General features: G+C 47.5%; 1 long non-coding RNA gene across 1 annotated transcript; it reads left to right on the forward strand.

The window, feature by feature from the left end:
- Window positions 1–551: 551 nt before the first annotated feature.
- On the forward strand, window positions 552–13241 carry LOC121824755 (uncharacterized). Its single transcript, XR_006066731.2, has 4 exons — window positions 552–770; window positions 4161–7051; window positions 7233–12437; window positions 12743–13241. It is a non-coding gene; the product is annotated as an uncharacterized LOC121824755 (long non-coding RNA).
- Window positions 13242–21566: the final 8325 nt, after the last annotated feature.

The raw sequence follows: 21566 nt of genomic DNA on the forward strand, positions 1-21566 counted from the left end.
ACTGAGTGCTGGGATTAAATGCGTGCACCATCACCACCCAGCCCAATTAATTTTTTATTTATGTGTATTGTTTTGCCTGCATATATGTCTGTGTGAGGGTGTCGGCTACTCTGGAACTGGAATTACAGACAGTTGTGAGCTGCTACGTGGGGGCTGGGAATTGAACCCCAGTCCTCTGTAAGAGCAACCAGTGCTCTTAACCACTGAGCCATCTCTCCAGTCCCTTTAAGACTGCAATTTTTAAAAATATGTTTGTAATACAAGCCCTGGACAAATTGGGCTGTGGGGGAAATGTGCACTTCTCACTTCTATTGGGACTCCTCTGATTCTACAAGTGACTTAATTAAATTAATGTCCTTTAGGAAAGAAAGTATTAAATAGATAATAGCCATGATCTCATTTAGCTGGAGGTAATTTGCATATATATACATATACATACATACACACACACACACACACACACACACACACACATATATTTGCACCGGAAGTTCTGGAAAACAAACCCTGTTTTTGACATGATTTCCGTTATGACAGCAGACATTCATTCTCTGGGCACTGAGATCACGGCTGCAGTGTGAGCTCCTGGCAGGAAGCTGTGCTGTTTTTCTGTCAAGCTAAAACCCAGCAGCCTGAAGCAGCAGCCGCAGCAAGGGGCCAGGGGCTGGTGACGCGGCTCGGTTTCAGAGTGGACCTGGGTTCCATCCTCAGCACGGAGCAAAGCAGGTGTTGTGGCACACGCCTGCACTCCCAGCACTTAGGAGGTGAAGGTAAGGGGATGAGGAGCCCAGATGGCTCCAGGAGACCCCACCCCACACACTGGCAACAACAAACCAAAACCAATTGTGGCAGAATGTGAAGGGGCTTTGAACCGTCCCGATCCATCTGGAGGAGACAGGCAGACTCTTCAGTTCGCTTTTCTTCTTACACAACCTGTTGTTATGACCGACTGTTCTCTCTCAAGAGGAGACCGGGGCGAGCTCTTTATGAGTTTGAAGGTTTTATTGACCCCCACGGACCTGGCTGGGGCACACACACACTCCCGTGACTACAAGTCCAGAGGCGGTCCCTGAGCTGATCGAGCAGGGGTGTTATAAAAGCAAAGACTAGGAGCTGGGAACGTGGCCGACACAGATGCATTGGCTGTCACTGTTTGGTCAGGGAGGGGAAGAGAAAACCTTGTGGGTGCCGAAGCGGGACAATGGCAGGTGAGTAATGTGTGGTTCCTGTAACTACTAGGTGTGTTGGAGGGTCAGGCTGACCTCAATTCCCCAATTTTAGTCTGAAGTCTGGTCAGGTTTTAGCAAACACGTTTTCCTCATTTCACTGTGACCTGAGCTCATTTTCAGTGTTCTTTAAAGTGAACCCTTTATCATAGTGGCTCTCGCTCCTGAGCTACCCGGAGGACACCCCTCCCCCATACTTGTCAGTTGCTCACGGCTGCTCTGTGGTCTTGCTGTTGGACTGGCATGGAGACCACAGCCTCAGAGTTGGATGAGGAGGTCATTGAAATCACAGAGCAATCCCTGACCACACAGGCAGAGCCCAAGGCCAGCCTCACCCAGCCTCGTCAGTTATCCTGAGAGCTTTTGTTACAGCAGGGGCTAAGCATGGGCGTGTCAAGTGCTCATCCCCCACCTCAGCACACTGCTAAGACATAAGCACTATGATTTTCTCCATCTGAAGTGAGGAAACTGAGGGCCAGAGAGGTGAAGGAACCTGCCAGGAGAAACACAGTTAGCTGTCAGCTCGGGGACCAGGATGTCAATTCTGGCCCATGTCGGTGACAGATTACAGATCTAAGGAAGGTGTCCACTGCTTCCTAGCCAGGCAGATGAAGCAAGAACCCAGGGGTGGGGGCAGGGGGTGGTGGGGAGGCAAGGAATCTGCTGAGGTAAACAAAAAGGATGGAGTTGTAAGTTTTTTTTTTTTATCACCTTGGGGACCAGTGGGGAGACCAGTGAGGTTGGCTGGCGCCCTTTTAGCAGATGTCTGGAGATTCCAGCTTCTAATTGTGGGCACCCACAGAAATTCAAACCAGTAGGACAGTGTGGATTCTCTCAGTAGATAATTATTTATAATTAGCACTGCAGTGCCATGAGATTGTTTTTAAATTGCTGCAAAATAGTCTCCAAGGGTTTTGAACATTCCCTGAATAAGTTTAATTTTGATTAATTTGTAATAAGTTGTAACACCAACCAAAATTTGTTTCTCAAAGAGTACATAAATTCTAGCCTGGCCCTGGGGAAGGGAGACATTTAACCTCTCAGTGACTGCTGACGGTGACTGTACATATAGGGAAGGAGGCAGGTGGGTGGAGAGCACCCCAGAACTCTTCCTAACCATTCGGTCAGGGTGACGTTGACCAACCCCAGGACGGTGGGCATGTGCAGGCTCTGACCTGTCTGCCTGTCAGACGGTCTGAGGTATGGGATCCCCTAAGGTGGCTGAGTTTTGCTGGGAGGGCTCTGGCTCCAGGACCAGCTTAATGCTCAGTGATTGCAAGCTCGGGGTGAGGCCCGAATCCAGGGCCTTGGAAGGACTGGTCTTCAGCAGGGCACACAAGCCCGCACCTGCCTGGGCTCCACTGACTGCAGCAGTGGAAGCCAGACAAACAACCCGTCCAGCCCAGGTATTTGCTGTCTGGAGAGGCAAAGGGGTGACAGGATTTGCAGGCCATTGGTCTACGGGAAGCTTCTGAACCCAAAGAGACTCCATCTCTGTCATAAGCATTTGGAGATTTTATTGGGACTGTGACCTCTCGGTTACTTGGATTCTAAAATAAACACTGGCGGGTCACTGTGGGCAAGTGCTGCTCTCTGCAGGTCGCCTGCTGTGTTATTAATGAGAACTCAATTATAGATACCTAGCTTTGTAGGGCTCCCAGCATGCTCACTTCATCCTGCTGGGTCCCAGGGAGGGCCTTCCTCTGCCACAGTCAGCCACCTTCATGCCACAGTGTGCTAAGAAAGTCTGGAATGAGGAGGGACGCTGTGTGCTCAGGCCTCTTGCCAGGGACAGAGTTGGGGCCCTCGCTCGCTCCCCTTCTCACGTGACCTCCCAGTTCTGAAGGGCGGCAGGGTAGGAATTCAGATCCTTCTTTCTGCAGAGTCCAAACAACAGGCCACAGTTAAAGGCCAGGAAATAGAGAGGGGAGGTGTGTAGGAATCTGGCCATTTTGCACACAAAGCCAAGAGAGTGCATACAGACCCTGGGAAGGAAGAGCCTGGAAAGGGCACCGTGCTCACACTGGCCTCCTGCTCACCCACTAGGAGTCAGCCTTGGTCCAGTGTTTGGGGTGGTCCAGGCCAACCTTGCCCTGTGGGGGCTTAAGCCCCAGCACTTCCCATTCAACTAGCAGCCTCTCTAGCCAAAATAACCGGAGATAGGGAGGTGGCAGGAGGGTGACCCTTCCTTCCTACTCTTAACTTTCATTCCAATTGTTATGGGGGTAGGGGTTGGGGGGAAGGGGAGTGGGACCACTGAGCAAACAAGCTCTATAGGTCAGTCTCCTCCCCCTGTGAAACCTGAGTACCCTCATCTGTGACACTCACAGACAGACACTCTCTTGGGGCTGCATGGAGAGCCTTCACTAAATACTGGCTGTTACCATATTATCACTGGTGTCTGCCGCAATCCAGACTTCCTGGGTTGGAGGGATGTGGCTCTCCCTTAGGCAGGGAGTTCCCAGGGTTGGGTGGGGATGGAGTGGGGGTGGTTGAAACATTCCTTTGTTTGATATTGTTAGTATTGATAGGGATTCACAATACGCCCCCATGGTTGCAGACCTAGACACTTCCGCCTAGCCATCTCCGGGTCAAAATAGCCATTTCCGGGTCAAAACGTCTCACGTGACCAAGACCCCCTGGCTTTTCGTGGTTTCGTAAAGCACCCAGTGCAACCATGTGATCTACGCGCATGTGTGGAACAGCCACATGGGCCTGTGTGCGCAGGCACGGCCCAGCCTTTATAAGCTGGCGCCATATTCCCGGCTCCGTTCTTTATTTACGTGTATTTTCACAGGCCTGTCGCATCTGTCTCTCTTTTCTATATTAATAAAACTCTTGTTAGTGGATTCTGTTGTGTTTCGTGACATTTCCTCGCAGGGTAAGAGCGCCACAAATAACTAACAAGTATTCTTGTCTTCTTTTTGCTTCCAGGTCCCCAATTCCTTTGAGTCATCCTCAGGAGGCAGTAGAGGCTGAGTCTCAAGGCTAGCAGTGGCATGGAAGAAGGGAAGTGCTGTGGGATGGTCTTTCTGTATGCTGTAAACATGTGTTGCTCTCATTGGTTAATAGATAAAGCTGTTTGGCCAATGGTGAGGCAGGGTAAGGTTAGGTGGTGCATTCAAACTGAAGCCAGAGATGAAGAAGGGTGGAGTCAGAGCAGATGTCAACCCACCACCCAAGAAGAAACATGCAGCAGACCGGTAAAGCCACAGCCCTGTGGCAAAACATAGATTAATAGAATGGGTTAATCTAAGATGAAAGAGCTAGCTAGCAAGAAGCCTGAGCCATAGACCAAACAGTTTGTAATTAAGATTAGGCCTCTGAGTGATTATTTTATAGGCTGCTGTAGGCTGGGTGGGATACAGGAAAACTTCTGGCTACAACTGGTGCTCACCATTGGGCATCAATCCACATAGACCTGATGAAGTTTAAAAAGGATTCTTAATGCACAGAAAAGGAGCCACACCGGGCCTCCTGGTCTCACAGTCTTATGCCAGCAGCAGCGCAGAGATGTGTCTCCCAACCTGAAGATGGAGCTGGCCTCCAGCCGCCATGAGCTAAGCGAAATGGTGGTCTCCCAAAGTCTCTCCCACAGGCTGTGGAACCGAGAGGTTTCTCACAGCTGCTGCCTGTGGGCTTGAGAGCACAGCCTCAGGCTTAAGAACACAGCTGCACACTATTTAATACTAATTCCCAGAATTGGGGAGGTAAGTGTGACTCATTGGTACCTGTGCCATGTTGGAAAGCTGAGTGGGGAGGAGCCAGCAGCTAAAGCTGCACTTTTATCCTAGCCATGCAGATTAATAGTTTAAAAACTTTCCTGGTCAGAAAAGGATTACAGATACATAATAAAGTCAGATTCAGATGGAAAAAAAAAAAACCACCTCTAAACAGGATACAAGATGTTTAAAAATATATGTAGGCTTGAGAGAGAAAAAAAAGGGTAGAGAAAGTCCTTAAAAAAGAAATCAAGTAATAAAAAAATATAATAAGCCATGTAAAGATGGAAAATACACAGAGTCTGGATACTGTATATTATTGTGTTGTCTTTGGGATTTTTAACTGCAGAGAGACATTTGATTATAGGGACTGCTAAGTTAAACCAACATATATATCTTAAAGGTATCTTGACTTCAAAATTTGGGTCTAAGGATATGTTGCTTTGGAAAAGAGGTTCTGCTTTTGTTTCCACAGAAGATGAGAACTTGTGGATGGCTTCCAGGCTACTATGGTTTGATCAACAAGGCTCAGGTGATCCAACATCCAGAACAGCTTCAAGGCAATTGGCTGAGACGATGCAGCCTTACAGACTGCTACAGCCAAGATTTAACCACAATTCTAAATTTCTCAGGATCCCCATAAGATTGCTAATACCCCCAATCAGCAGCAAGTAGTATGGGAAGCTCTGCCCAAATTCTTAAAATATTGTTTATAAATGTTTGTTTATATTTGAAGGGGGATATGATATAGAAATGATGAAAAAATAGATATACTTTTAACAACTGTTAATCTCAAAATACTTTACATTGATATGGATTTGGGTTTTTTGCCCCCCCCCCCCAGCTGAGGATCGAAACCAGGGCCTTGTGCTTGCTAGGCAAGTACTCTACCACTGAGGTAAATCCTCAACCCTGGATTTGGTTTATTGATACTAATTTAAGGTCAATTTTGTTATACAGTATGTCTATTTCTGCTCTTGTTTAAGGTATTATGTTTATGCAACTCCTTTAAAATTGTAACGCATAATTAAGTAATACAGATTAATAATTAGTCATATGATAATCAAATTTATAGACATGTTAGTTAAGTTTTCTAGGTATACAAAGATATATTTTAATTAGGTAGGTAAGTCTTCAAAGACCTACAGAATATAGCATTTAAAATGTTTTAAGAACTTAGACTTTTCTGGACAATGAGAAAATTGTCCATCTGCTCCTGGCAGCACCAATTACTTCAAAGAGGATGATGGGCATCAAAGAAACTCATTATGGAGTTTGCTTACAAACTTGCCATTTGGGCAAGAAACTGCTCTTACCTGGACTGCTTGACAGTATGTTATATAAACTGGACATGTAGGATCCATAGGAAAGTGAACTTTGCCAAAACAGGGTGAGATGGTCCTTCAGGTTCACAGAAGAAACTGCCAGACATTCTGCAGGACATAGAAAAAAGCGACTGATGAACTTTGCCAAAATAGGCGATATGGTCCTTCAAATTTCCTTCTGCACTGAAAAATATGCCAGAGACTCTAGGCCTGTAGGATTGCGGCGAGCTCCTCGGCCAGCGAGGAAGAACGACCACCACTTGAGGATTCTTCTCAGATCACACTTTATTGGAGTGCCTCTTGATTAAGGGAGAGCTGAAGGTGAGGGGCCCCGAGAGCCAGAATGCAGCTGCTTATATGGGGTTTCAAGCAGACGTGCCGTACTGTGATTGGGTCCCGCCAGAATGCAAGCACGGGGAGCCACGGGATAGGCCGAGGACATAAGGTTGATTACCATACCCGTGCATGCGCAGGTCACAGGACACGTAGTCCCGAGAGCATAGCCATATATGGAGTTGTTTACAGCTAGGCTACTAGGAAGTCTGTGCCATCTTTGAATGGCGGCTCCCTACATAGGCTGAAGATGGATGCCCCAATGTTACAGAGGAATTTTGGGTGACTGTCTAGGCAGTCAGATGTATCTGTCATTTCTAGAATTTTGGAAGTTGCTTACGATGCACTTCCTGTTTACTCAGGTAACATTATATCCTTCTGTGGTCTTTGATGGAGTTGAAGACTAGACAGTTAAAATTATAGTTTTCCTTAGTTATGATAAAAGGTAAATTAGTCGGGCGGTGGTGGCGCACGCCTTTAATCCCAGCACTCGGGAGGCAGAGCCAGGCGGATCTCTGTGAGTTCGAGGCCAGCCTGGGCTACCAAGTGAGCTCCAGGAAAGGCGCAAAGCTACACAGTGAAACCCTGTCTCGAAAAAAAGAAAAAAGAAAAAAAAAAAAAAAAAGGTAAATTAGATATAAAACATTAGACTCACAAAAATAGGATAGATGATAGAGTATTTTCTTTAATTTTGACAAATACAAATAGACTAGATATTGTAACTATAATTCTTGCTTGGCATCTGTTTTGTTATATATAATCTTAATATGTTAAAATGAAAACCTTCCTTTTTGATTAGCCAGAAAAGGGGAAGTGCTGTGGGATGGTCTTTCTGTATGCTGTGAATATGTGTTGCTCTCATTGGTTGATAAAGCTGTTTGGCCAATGGTGAGGCAGGATAAGGTTAGGTGGTACATTCAAACTGAAGACAGAGATGATGAAGAAGGGTGGAGTCAGAACAGAAGTCAGCCTGCCGCCCAAGGAGCAACATGCCAGCAGACCGGTAATGCCACGGCCATGTGGCAAAACACAGATTAATAGAAATGGGTTAAATTAAGATGGAAGAGCTAGCTAGCAAGAAGCCTGAGCCATAGACCAAACAGTTTGTAATTAATATTAAGCCTCTGAGTAATTATTTCATAAGCTGCTGCAGGCCAGGTGGGACACAGGAAATCTTCCAGTTACAAGGAACCATGAGGGTCTCCAGCTGACCAGGGCAGTCGGTGGCTCCTGAGTGCTTCTGCTCACAGCCAGCTCCTAATAGCACCCCCCCCCCCCATGGCTTTGTTGTTTAAGACACACATTATTTTAAGATACCTTTTAGAATCACATAAACAGTTCATGTTTGAGACATGAATGTTATTCTGCTGTTTGGGATGATATGCCTCCCTCCATGCTCCATGAAAAAAGAGCCTTTTCAGAAGTAATTAAGTTAAAATGAGGTCACCAGGGTGGCCCTGATCCAACTGACTGGTTGTTCTTATTATTATGTCCAAAGGAAACTCCAATTCCCCACACCCTAAAAGGCAATCCAAATATCCAGAAATGAGCTCAACCTGGACTATAGGAGGATTTCTGGTGGTTAGATAAAAGTCAGCATTCCTTAGGAACTTGTGAAGACTGTTCCCATCTGCAGAAGGAGTCATTTACCTAAGCTCTGGCAGAAGGGACATATGACTACCTGTAGCACCTATCAGCATATCAAAGCTCATGCTGGTGTCACAAGTACCTGTTACAAATCTCAAAGTCCATGCTAGCATCCTAGCCCTTCTCACCTCCTTCCTACCCTAAACTCCCTCCAGATCACAGGCCCCCTTCCCACCAACTACTCCTTCTCCTTACAACTTAACCCATTTCTATTAATCTACATACTGCCATGTGACCCAGGGCTTTACCTGTCCTCCAGTATGTTCTGCTCCCTCTGGGGCTGGCTGGCACTTCTCTCACTCCACCCTCCTTCTTCCCATCATTCTCAGTTTGGCTGTCCCACCTAACTTCCTGCCCGGCTATTGGCCTGTCAGTTTTGTTTTTTTTATTAACCAATGAGAGTAATACACATTCACAGTGTACAGAAGGATCATTCCACAGCATCCTTTCTCCCCTAAGTTGCTTTTTGTTAAGGTATTTTTTAAAAAAGTTATTCATTGGTGTTTTGCCATGGGTGTTGTGTTTCCTGGAACTGGAGTTACAGGCAGGTGTGAGCTGCCATGTGAGTGCTGGGAATTGAACCTGGGTCCTATGGAAGAGCAGCCAGTGCTCTTAACCTCTGAGCCATCTCTCTAGCCCCTTGTTCGGGTAATTTATTACAGCAATATTAGGTAAACTAGAACAGAGACCCTGCATTGGGTGGGATCTCCAGGCTCTAGTCTCAGAGTGGGCTTAGGGTACTTCGGGCTTGCCAGGGAGCAGAATGCCCTGCTAGGCCTGTAGAAGATCCCGGAGCCTCAGATCCAGGGTTAGAGAGAAGAATTCTCCAAGAGCAACCTGCCATGCTGCCAAACCAGGTACCCAGCCTGGCTGGGCTTCTGCAAGGGGTGTGTGTGTGTGTGTGTGTGTGTGTGTGTGTGTGTGTGTGTGTGTGTGTGTTGCTCTGGGCCCCAGAAGGCTCACTCTGGCCTTCCTGTCTCTCCTCCTCTGGCTGGTTACCCTCCCTCTCTCTTTCTCCAGCATGCTATGGAAGTCACTGAGGGCATACTAATGACAGCTCTGTGTATCACCGCTCAGGCTCCGTGTAGAGGGTGCCCAAGCCACCATTTCCACAGGACACTGAGATTCAGCCACTCCTGCATTGAGAGGAGGAGCCTAGACTCAAACCTAGGGCCGTTGTGGCTGCACAAACAGCTTCCCCATGGCTTGGGTACTAGCCCAGTGTCTGATGCCATCAAGATCTGACTCCTAGCCAGACCCTGACTCTGACCTCTATGTTGGTTGGGCAAGGCTTCTCCACGCTTTGGGAAAAGAGTCACCTTTACACTCAGCCAGCTGTGGGAAGGCATAAAGAGCAACGTCAGTTTTGCTTGATGTGGCATTGGTTGCCAAGGATACCCCCCATCCTGTCATTTCTATAAGCCATGTCTCAGCACATCCTGGGGTTCCAATCTCTACTGAGAAGAAACTTCTGTTACAATTTTTGCCTCCGCAGAAGGCTGTGTTTACAATAATTAGTTTCCTGAAAAAGTTGTCTTCGTCATCCTGCTTCCCTATTGAGTATTATGAGTTAACAGAAACTATCTAACACCTCCACCTTTTCGGTTGGTGCCCATGCATTTCCAGCAGTTACCTTCAGTCTGGGTAAATGTTGACATCTGTGTACAGTACCCAGCTTTTAAAATACCTCATCCGGGGGCCGAGAAGATGGTGCAGTGGTTAAGGGTGCACATTGCTCTTGCAGAAGATTTACATTTGGTTCCCAACACTCACATGGAATGACTCACAACTGCCTGCGACTCCAGATGCAGGCAATGCAATACCTCTGGCCTTTGAGGGCCAATACATTTGCATGCATGTACTTCTCTCTCTCTCTCTCTCTCTCTCTCTCTCTCTCTCTCTCTCTCTCTCTCTCCCCCTCTCTCTGTCACACACACACACACACACACACACACACACACACACACATAATTAAAACATGATAAAAATAAACCTTTAAAGAAGCCTGTCTGCCCAGGGCCCAGGACTGTCTTGAAACTCTTGGAGCACGAAATGTCTCATTTTACAGCAAAAGAGACTAGGACCCAAGCTGTCCTTGTCCAGGGGCCAGGCTGGCACTGAGCCCTGGCCTATAGTCTCCTGGCAGCCAGATGAGCTGATGTCCCTGCCAAGCAGCTCCAGGAGTATGGCCTATGGTTAGCCATTGCCTGTCTAGGTCCTGACTTATGGAGACTGAGACATGTTGTTTTTGTGATGAAGTCACCTGGGAACTGAGAGGCCCCTCTGGGTTAGAGGTGGGCAGCCCTCTGCCACTTGGTCTTGGCACCCACTCTCACCCTCAGTTTCTGAATCTGTGGAATAGGTTACCAGAAAATCCCTTTCGAGAATTAGAGCCGCTTGAGCAGAGGGAGCTTCCCTGGTCAGCTCTGTAGGAGCCTCAGTGCCAATTTCCTACTTCCTGAAGACTTCACGCGGCCACTGAGCTTTACTCTGGACAGAATTCTTCTTTCCCGTTTGGCAGTGGAGGTGGGAACCTTGGTTTCTCTAACAGGAAAGCAACAGAAATACAGTGCTGATTTATGCCAAGAGAAGCCACTGTGCTCTGGCCAAGCTGGGTTCCCAGCCAGGCTGACTGTAAGTCATCACATAGTGGAGCTGGTGAGGGAGTGAGCCACAGAGACTGAGGGAGGAAGCCCAGAGTGTCAGGGAAATTTGCTCAAGAGAGAGAGACAGAATGAAGCAAAGAAGAGTTGTGAATTTTTTTTTATGAGTAACCCAGAAAAGTGGGCAGGCTTAACCCTGCTACCTGGCTGCTCTGTAATCTACTGTTGAGTTTTTAATTTTAAATTAATCGACCTTATGTTGTGAGATATGCAGAACTTCCAGCCTCAGCCAGGGGAAGAAGAGGAGATAATTGAGGCCAATTGAGAGATGCCAAGGAGACATGGAGGGAGTCGGACATACATAATGAAAGAAAAGTAAAAAGCCATGAGGCAAAATGTAGATTAATATAAATGGGATAATTTAAGTTATAAGAGCTAGTGTGACAAGCCCAAGCTAAGGCCGAGCATTCATAGTTAATAATAAGTCTCTGTCATTAGCTGTGAACTGACAGCCCAAAGAAAATCCCTCTCCAGCCTTATGCTGTACTGGTGCATGCAGAACCAGTGCATTAAAACTTTGAAAAATGTCTTAAATTAGGAATATTTTAAACAAGTGTTTTGCAGTTTAACCAGGTGACCTTGGACCTTCCGAGGGTGTTGGGTTTCTGGATTTACAGGTGGGGCTCTAAGCCAACACACCTGCAGGTGCTTGTGGGAATTTGTCTTTTGAGTTTGGATTACTAAGAATGACCACACGGGCAGAAGCTTTAGAAATACTGAGTTTCCAGTAAGAGTGCAAATCCTCTTATTTGTCAGAAGTGAGGGGTGCCAAGCCTACAGGGTGTGGGTTTGTACTTTTATGTAACTTGAGGCTACTCTGTAGCCCTAGGGTCTGGGCTGCCCCCCTGGATCAGCAGCCTTTGTGGCCCCAGGCACCTCCGTTGTGGAAAGCAACAATGTTGTTACTGGTTTGAAGAGTCGTCAAAATTGTCACATGGTTTTCTTATATTTTAAAAGAAACTAGGAAACAAAACTTGGTCGAGGCTGGGTCCAGTCTAGGGCAGTAGTGGGGCACGCCTTTAATCCCAGCTCTGGGAGGCAGAGGTAGGCGGATCTCTGAGTTCAAGGCCAGCCTGGTCTACAAAGAGTGCCTGCCAGGACAGGTGGGGCTACACAGAGAAAGACTGTCTCCCATACAACCCCCTAAAAATTGATAATGGACAATGGATTTAGTTTGGTCAAATTGAAGAAGGAGAGGAGGGGCCAGTCTAATCTCTCCCCCATGAAAGGTAGGTGTGGTGGTTTGAATAGATATGGTCCCCGTAGACTCATGTGTTTGAATGCTCGATCTATAGAGAGTGGTACTATTAGGAGGTGTGGCCTTGTTGGAGGAAGTGTGTCACTGTGGGGGTGGGGTTTGAGGCCTCAGAGGCTCAGTCTGTGCCCAGTGTGGGACACAGTGTTTCCTTCTGCTGCCTGCAGATCAAGATGTAGAACTCTCAGCTACCTCTCCAGCACCATATCGGCCTGCACGCCACCTTGCTACCTGCCATGAAGATAATGAATTCTACCTCTAACACTGTAAGCCAGCCCCAATTAAGTATTTCCCTTTATAAGAGATGCCGTGGTCATGGTGTCTCTTCGCAGCAACAGAAGCCCTAACTAAGACAATAGGCAAATAGTCCTTTCCTGGAAGGGGGGTGTGGGGAGGGAACTTGGGCATCAGGGTAGCTTCACATAGTTTCCATTTAAGTCTGTAGAAGAAAATGGAGTCTGAATGAGCTCCTATTTAAAAAAAAAAAAAAAAAGAATTGGGTTTGTGGAAAGTAGGATTCCCACCCAAACTAGTCCTGGTGGAGTCATTTGTAACTTGGTTCTTTTGGTAGGTGGAGTGTGCAGGCGTCCTTGTCATCCGGGTCAGCTTCAGGATCTGGACTTAAGGGCCCAGTCAGGATCCCTGACCCTCAACTCTCTGACCTGTTGAGGTGACACTGGCCTGCAATCCCAGCATTGTGGAGGTGGAAGCAGGAGGATCAGAAATTCAAGGTTATCCTGGGCTACATCATGAGTTCAAGCATCGTGAGTTCAAGGCCATCCTGCATGACAGGGGACCCTGTCCCAACAGAACAAGCCAAAAGCCCCACAAGTTTGAAGGAGAATTAAAGGAAGAGGGGCAGTGATCTGGCCATTGAGGAGGGGCTCAAGTGTGGAGTCCATGCTGCTCAGCAATAGCAGCTTCTTGGTGCCCATTTCAATCCACACTGCAGCAGTCCCAGCACTCAGGAAGCAGAGGAGGCGGGAGGACCAGGAAGTTTGGATTTCAGGCCAACCTGGGCTACATGAGACCTGTCTTTAAAAACAAAACACAAAAATCAACAAAAATAACTTAGGTTCTTTTTTCTTTAGACTATCTGTGTGTGTGTGTGTGTGTGTGTGTGTGTGTGTGTGTGTGTGTGTGTGTATGTGTGTGTGTGTGTGTGTGTACCCACAGAGAGGTCATTGAGATTGTGAGCCACCTGACTCTGGGTACTGGGAACTAAACTCAGATCCTCTAAAAGAACCATCTCTTCTGATCCTCTGCTGAACCATATCTCCAGTCTCCAGTATTCCTTTTTAATTTATTTTTATTTTATTTTTGGGTTTTTTGTTTGTTTGTTTGTTTGTTTTCAAGAAGGGGTTTCTCTGTGTAGCCCTGGCTGTCCTAGCACTCACTCTGTAGACCAGGCTAGCCTCGAACTCAGAGATCTGCTTGCCTCTGTCTCCCAAGTGCTGGGGTTAAAGGCGTGTGCCGCCACTGCCTGGCTTTATTTATTTATTTTTTTTAAAAAGAGAGATATTTAAGCCAGTGGTAATGGTGCATGCTTTTAATCCCAGCACTTGGTAGGCAGAGACAGGTGGATCTCTGTTTGTTCAAGGCTAGCCTGGTCTACAGAGTGAGTTCCAGGACAGCCAAGGCTACACAGAGAAACCCTGTCTTGTAAACCCAATGAGAGAGAGAGAGAGAGGGAGAGAGAGAGAGAGAGAGAGAGAGAGAGAGAGTGAGTGTTTAAATGAAAATTCTAAAACTAGGCACTGGTGACCTTTGAGCCTAACCTTGCTGGGTTCCCAGCTGCAAACCTGTAACTTCTAAGATCCTGACAAACACTTTATAAACTTGGTTACAGTTAAAACATGAGTTGACAGCACGGTGACCTAGCATAGGACTTCAACCCGGGTGACCCTTCTCTAAGTCACCGGAGCGGAGCGCGTGTGGTTCTCAGACGTGGTTGTGTGACACTCCTGCCCTTTCGCTGGCTTCCTTCTTGGCAGTCCTCACCCACAGAGCTGCTTCGCAGGAGGACCCTGGGGGTTTTACTTGACTGTGTCCCCTGACTTCCGCTTCTCGGGTTCTGTCTTCTGCTTCCCACCTAAAAATTCAGCTGTCATCACGTATATGCTCTGGACGTTACAAATTGTGCTCTTCTGGTATACTAGTTTACCCCCAGGGACCTACAAAGCTACACCCCAACTCCTTCAAGATGGAGGAACGTTCAGACCCAAGGTTGCCCTGTCTAGTTCTGCAGGTCTGGGGATTGAAGTCAGGGCTCCAGGCATTTTATGTAAATACTCCCTCAGCTGAGCTACATCTCCAGCCCCAAGGTTAAGGTCCTTAGGAAATCTGAATCTGGGTGATATTTTTGAGTGATCTCTGTAGGGTCCAAGGAAATGCTGAGGGAAGACCCCAGACTCAAATAGTATGCAAGATCAAAGAGCATTTATTATACCAGCATGCAGGTGGGGTCGCTCACCTGTAAAAAATGGTGACGTCCTCGAGAGGGACAGGCAGGCTCCTTTTAAGCACAGCTCAGGGGAGTTTCAGGGTGAGCTACATAACTGGTTAAACAGCCACAGTTACATTAGTATATCTCTAATTGGCTGAGGCTCAGTCTTATCGTTTTTGGACACATCTGCACAAGCTGGACGTGACTCAGAAGGGGCTGCTGGGTTTGTCCTTGAGATACTGTGAGGCTGACTTAGGTCCTCTGTGCTTGTTTGTACTCTCCCTCGACCCTGACTGTAAGGGCCTTGTGGATAAATGGCCCTTTGTTGGAAAAGACACCTGTTTGCCCTTCTCAGAGAACTGAAACCTAAATTCAGTTGTGAAAGTCGGAGAGTTGAACCCTTTCAATCTGCACTGTGGTTTGTAGGGCCTCGGGGGAAGTTCCGGCTGGGTTGTGAGGATAATTCATCCCAGAGCAGCTCACGCTGCTAAGTGACTCATGATGAATCTAAATGGCTTTCACTCCCAGCACGTGGAGGTGAAGTTTACACCCAGACCTAAAGAGGAAGCCACGCCAGGACACCAGAAAAAGCCCTCTGCCACCACAGCAAGAAAATCAGAGCTCAAGTTCCTTAGTTGTCTTAGTTAGGGTTTCTATTGCTGGGACCAAAAAGCAAGTTGGGGAGGAAAGGGGTTTTTTGGCTTACACTTCCATATCACTGTTGATCACTGAAGGAAGTCAGGGCAGGAACTCAAACAGGGCTGGAACCTGGAGGCAGGAGCTGATGCAGAGGTCATGGAGGGGAGCTATTTACTGGCTTGCTCCTCATGGCTTGCTCAGCCTGCTTTCTTATAGAACCCAGGACCACCAGCCCAGGGATGGCACCACCCACGGTGGGCTGGGCCTTCCCCCATCAATCACTAGTTAAGAAAATGCCCTACATCTGGATCTTATGGAGGCATTTTCTCAGTCGAGGTTCCCTCCTTTCAGATGACTCTAGCTTGTGTCAAGTTGACATAAAACTAGCCAGTACACTAATGAAACAACCATGCAGGAAGTAGCCGGACTGAGCTTTCAAAGTGACACGTATTTCAAACATGTCCTCTTTACAAATTGCCACCAAGACCACAAATCAAAACAAGGTCCACATGGCAAGGTTACAAGGAACTCTGCAGATCATAAAACTAAATCATTAGTGAGCCAGGCAGTGGCAGGGAGATCTCTGAGTTCGAGGCCAGCCTGGTCTACAGAGTGAGTTGCAGGACAGCCAGGGCTACACAGAGAAACTGTCTTGGAAAAAAACCCAACCAACCAACCAACCAACCAACCAACCAACCAACCAAAACCAAGCCAAAACAAAACCCTAAACAATTAGAGCTCCATGCAAGTAAAACCGACACCCTCCCCTCCATCACCAGTTCATCAACATGTATATGGAGCAACTGGCACCTAAGGATGAGGTCCAAGAAATATCCATCCCATCCACTCTGAGGATTCATCAGCCACAGGCTTGCCTCACGGTTGGCTCACAAAAGTTACTGGGTACTTGGATTCCTTAAATCTACTTACCACATTGCTTCCCTGTGTGTTTTTTTTTTTTTTTTTTTTTTGGTTGTTTTTTTTTTTTTTTTTAAAGATTTGATTATATTTATGTGTATGTGTGTCAGCATTCATGCAAGGTGCCCGAAGAAGCTATGGGGTGTCCTCCCCTGGAACTGGAGGTACAGGTGGTTGTGAGCCCCCTGAGGGGGGGGTGCTGGGAACTGAACTCCCATGGTCTGAAAGATCTTTAAATGTTCTTAACTGTAGAACCATCGCTCTAGCCCTGTTCCCTGTATTTTAAAAGAAATTGGGGGCCAAGAGAGATGGCTCAGTGGTAAAGGCACCCGTGGCCTATGCTGAGGATATGAGTTTAATTCTCAGGCCCCACATGGTAGAAGGAGAGAACTAACTCCTCCAAATTGTTCCCTGACATGTATGCGGCGCGCGCGTGCGCGCGCGCACACACACACACACACACACACACACACACAGAAAGTAAATAATACAAAATGTAAAGAAGAAATGGACTAGGGAGATGGCTCAGTGGGTTAATTACTTGCTGCAAGAGGGTGAGGACCCAAGGTCAGATCCCATGTAGAATGCCAGATAGCCATGGCAGTTCACCTGTGATTCCAACCTTGGAGCCCCAGAACAAGCTGGCTGTTGTGCCCCGATTGTAACCCCCAGAGAGACCACCAAGGATGAGCATACCAGAATGCAAAAGCAAGGTTTATCTGTTACAAGTCATGACAGGGAACTCATCTCAAGCCATCTGAAGTGAGGCAGAGAAGAGTTACTCTTTCTTGGGGAAGTTAGTTTTTATAGGCAAAACCCATAAAATTTCTTAGAGGGGAGGGGGTTAGTACGGGTCCATCCTTGATTGGTCCAGTTTTTCCTGGGCCTGGACTTTATCTTATTCTAGCTTATCTGTTTGCCCTGTCAGGAGTTTTACAACTCATCTCCGGGGTCTGGTCATGTTATCTCTGGAGAGGGGCATCTCGTGGTTAATTGGTTACCATCAGACATCCTGACTCTGTTCTTTTGAGTTCCTGGGGCTGGTGCCATCATTTCTGGGGACTTGAAACTGGCCTGGGTCTATCTATATTGAGATATCTTTGTCTAAGGCCCTCTTTTTGAGACAATAGAGTGAAGGTCTTGTTGTGCCTAGATCACGTCCCCAAAGCCACCACTGGAGACTTTAGGTACAGAATGCAAAAGTAAGGTATTTTCTAAGTTTACAAGCCTCCAGGGAGGCTCTTCCAAATCTCTCACTCACAGCAGGGAGGTTGGAAGGAGTGCTCCCCTTTCTTTGTGAGGCTAGTTCTGAAAGGCACAGACCATATAATTTATTTTAACCCGCCTCCCTTTTTAGTCTTTTGGTTGAATATCCTGACTGTGTTTTCCAAAGTCCCTGTAGCAGATACAGCCACCTGGGGAAAAGGGGGTCTAAGTTCTTATCTACACTTAGGAATCCTGGTTTAAGCTTCTCTTTGTCTGTAGGGGATAGAGTGGGGGGTTTTACTGAGGTATCACACTGGCTAGTAAGACTAGCCATATTTGTGAGCTCTGGGTTTGACTGTGAGATCCTGCCTCAGTTAACAAGGTGGCAGAGGAATAGATGATCCCTGACACCAACCTTGGGACTCCCATACGCATGTGTACACAAATGTACCCGTCCACATGCAAGCCCACTCGCATGCAAACAACACATACATGCACACCACACATAACCCCCCCACACACACATGAAAATGAAAAACAAAGAAAAAAAATGATAAAAAGAAAATGGACTTAGTTTGTTGAAACACAGTAGTGGGAAGACACACAGCCGAGCCCCTCCTGTTTTGTCTGCGGCCACCTTACAATTGACCATTTTTACACATTTGTATTATTTTTGGTATGTGGGGCTCATGTCATGGTGAATGTGTAGAGTTGGGTTCCAGGATTTGAACTCAGGTCCTCGGGCTTGTACAGCAAGAGCTTTTACCTGCTGAGCCTCTTCAGTCTCCATCTTACAATTTATAAATCTTACAATTTATAAGACACTCACTAGACAAAGGCCAGACCACATATAAACCTAACTGTGAGGAGGGATGCCCGACCCTCCTTTCCTAGGGGAAGGGTGCCTGGGCCCAAGACTGTTTCCAGTTTTTATTCAAGTCCAAGCATAGGAAAGTGGGGGTCAAACATAGCCCCTATTTTGAAAGAGAAAGTAATTGCATTTGTGGGATTCCTGCCCAGTCTAGGCCTGCCAGATTTCCCTGGGACTCATCCCTTCGGTAGGTAGGTAGGTTGAGAGTGTATGATTTCTATATCTTTATGTCGGGATCCACACTCCTGCTAAACTTCCCCATAAAACAGGAGTTTTGAAAGTGATAGTTGATAGCTGAGGGGAAGGGGCCAGTGGTTCTCAGCTGAAGACACTTTGCAGTCCCTGGCTTAGAGGTGACCCGAGTTCCTCCATTTCATAAAGTGACACTGCTGATCTGAGTCCCTCCGTTTTGAGTTCAGTTGCCAAGAGGGGATGTCTCTACATCTTGTTCATGTAAGTGACCACCATTTGCCAGCACACCAGGAGGCACAAACTGAAAAGTAATTGATTTGTGCCAATAAATTATGTCTCTGGGGGTTGGGGATTTAGCTCAGTGGTAGAGTGCTTGCCTAGCAAGCACAAGGCCCTGGGTTTGGTCCTCAGCTCCAGAAAAGAAAAAAAAAAGTCTCTGACTTTACCAGCTTACCAGAAATGCCAGACACATGAGCTTATCCAGATGTGACCCCCTCACCTGGGCTGTAAAGAAGGGACACCTAAGACAGACCAAAGAGGGACACTGGTTATCATGTCAGGTCACTCATCATGAGCCTAGGCCACGGGAGTTACCACAATGAAGAATTCCATCTGTCCCTCGGCTGTAACCTCTTCTTTCCTGCCTCGGACATGTCCCACTTCACACTGATGCTAGGAACTGCCTGCCACCTTACAACAGAGAGCTGTGTGCAAAACGTCACGTGTCCCTTCCGCTGTGCTGTCGGTGACTCCTCCAGTGGGAGCTGGAGACACGGTTCTGAAGCCGTGTCCTTGACTTCAGTGCAGAAAAGAATTTCAGGATGAGCCAATCTGAAGCAAAGTAAAAGTTTTTTTTTTTTAGGAGAGCTTTTAACACAAATTTAAGCATAGATGTTAGGCGGGAGAGACGCTTAGGAAAGTACATCCCCAAGTGTGGACAGAGGTTTCACAAGAGAGACTTGTGTCTTTTTTTTTTTGTCTTTTTCTGTTTGTTTGTTTCCAATAGAGGGTCTCACTATGTAGCTCTGGCTGTCTTGGAACTCACTTTGTAGACCAGGCTGGCCTCGAACTCACAGAGACCCACCTGCTTCAGCCTCCCAAGTGCTGGTGGGGTTAAAGGCATGTGACACTAGCCTGGAGAGATTTGTGTATTAGAAAGAGTCACAGGTATGATTTTGACAATGTCTTCCCACCTTATATTATTTGAAGGTGTTTCTTTTTTTCTTTTTAATTGGTTCTCACTCTGTGGTCCAGAGATCTCAAACTTGCAGGAATCCTCCTGTTTCATCCTTTTGGGTGCTGGGCTTGAAGGCCTGGACCACCTTGGTGCTTGACTCATTTAAAGACTTTCTAGGGACCACCCCCCCTTTTGTTTTGTTTTGTTTTGTTTTTCAAGACAAGTTTCTTGGTGTAGCCTTCCTAGGCTGTCCTGGAACTCACTCTGTAGACCAGGCTGGCCTTGAACTCACAGAGATCTGCTTGTCTCTACCTCCCGAGTGCTGGGACTAAAGGCACGCACCACCACCACTGGGTTTTTTCCCTCCTCTTAATGAGACCAGGGGGCAGTTCCTGAGGAGGGCCAGGCAGGATGGCGGGCCAGTAAGATCAAAACACAGGCCAAAAGGGTAAAAGAATTCCTTACTGAGCTAGGGCAGAGGGGAGTGAGACATGAGTGTTGACTGTAAACAAGATCTCAGTTGTGAAATTCACTAAGTTATAGGTTACCGGTGGGGTTACTCAACGTCATTCAAAGGTCAAACATGCTCCAGCCTCAAGTGTCATTTTAACACCCTTATTTGAAATATTAAAAAGGAGTCTTGGCAATCTGCACTGCAAAGTCTGTTGGAATTCGGCTTTCGGCTGGGAGATTTCAACCTCACTCTGGGTGAGAGGCTCTCCTCCCTCCCCATTTTTCTTTTTTTCTTTCCCTTTTTCTCTCCTATCTCTGGCAGCTCAGCCTCTGCTTTCCAGACAATGCGGCTGAGTCATGCAGACTCCTCAGCCCTTCTGAAGCCATTCTGTGAAAGGTATCCATCGGGTGGTGTGGTGTGATGAGTTATTACAGTGAGTTATGAAGATTGGGTTGGGTGGGGTGAAAGAATCGGCTTGGTCACAGCAGATATTGCAATTGAAGAGACTTGCGGATTTGTTACTCAATCTGTTCTGGCGTTATGGGAAGACACAGTCTTGCCTCTCTCTGTGACTGGTGATCTTGCCCCAGAACAGAGGCTTTTAAATGCAGGCAGTGGTGCCTGTAGAGTGTCCTAGGACCTAAGTTGTTTTCAAGTGAACTCAAAAAAGTAGGGCTTGGATCCAAGAGCCTGAGCAGGCACCAGACCACACTGATTTCAAGTGGTGTGCAGATGGCCCTGTCCTGATGCAGCACCTGAGCCTGCGCAGTCCTTCCTGGCCTGTTTTAGGATCAGCCACCTGCTCGGTGGGGGCAGGGAGGTTCAGGTGGCTGTTGGTCCTCAGCTCAGATGACTCACTACGGCCAGGAGGGGATCTGTGGTCATCGACGGGCTTCTTGGGAAAGGGGGTACACAAGGCCGCCCCTAGGAAGACCCTGGGCTAGGTTGACAGAGGCTTCCTCCTGAGTCGGATGTAGATACAATGTTGCCAGCCAGTTGCCAACTATAAATAAGTCAAACGGCACAGCACCGGGTGAAAAGCGATCCGCAACAGACACTGAGGACAGTCCCCCAGGATTCCTGGCCGGGATCCTGACCCAGGGGCGGGGTGGGGGGCGGTTGCTGGGAGTTGAGTCCAAGGAATTGGCGGAGACCCAGAAATATCCGAGCGCCCCAGGAGAACCCAGAGGGGAGGTGGTCTAGCCTGAGTCATCAAAACATCCCGAGGCTCAAGGGGACCTGGGGAGCTTGGAAGGGGGTCTAGGCTGGGGCTCAGGAGGATTCTAGGGGGCTGAATTCCAGGCTGGGCCCAGGAACACCCCGGTTACTTAGGGATGGGGCACCCCAGGAAGACTCCAGAGAACCAACGGGGGTCCAGGTTTGGCCCAGGAACACCCCGAAGAACTTCTGGGGGGTAAGGGGGGTCCACATTGGGCCCAGTACCACCGCGTACCCCAGAAGGACTCCAGGGGGCTGAAACGGGGTCCAAGCT

Source organism: Peromyscus maniculatus, chromosome 21 (assembly GCF_049852395.1).
Source record: "Peromyscus maniculatus bairdii isolate BWxNUB_F1_BW_parent chromosome 21, HU_Pman_BW_mat_3.1, whole genome shotgun sequence".
NCBI classification, from domain to species: Eukaryota; Metazoa; Chordata; class Mammalia; order Rodentia; family Cricetidae; genus Peromyscus; species Peromyscus maniculatus.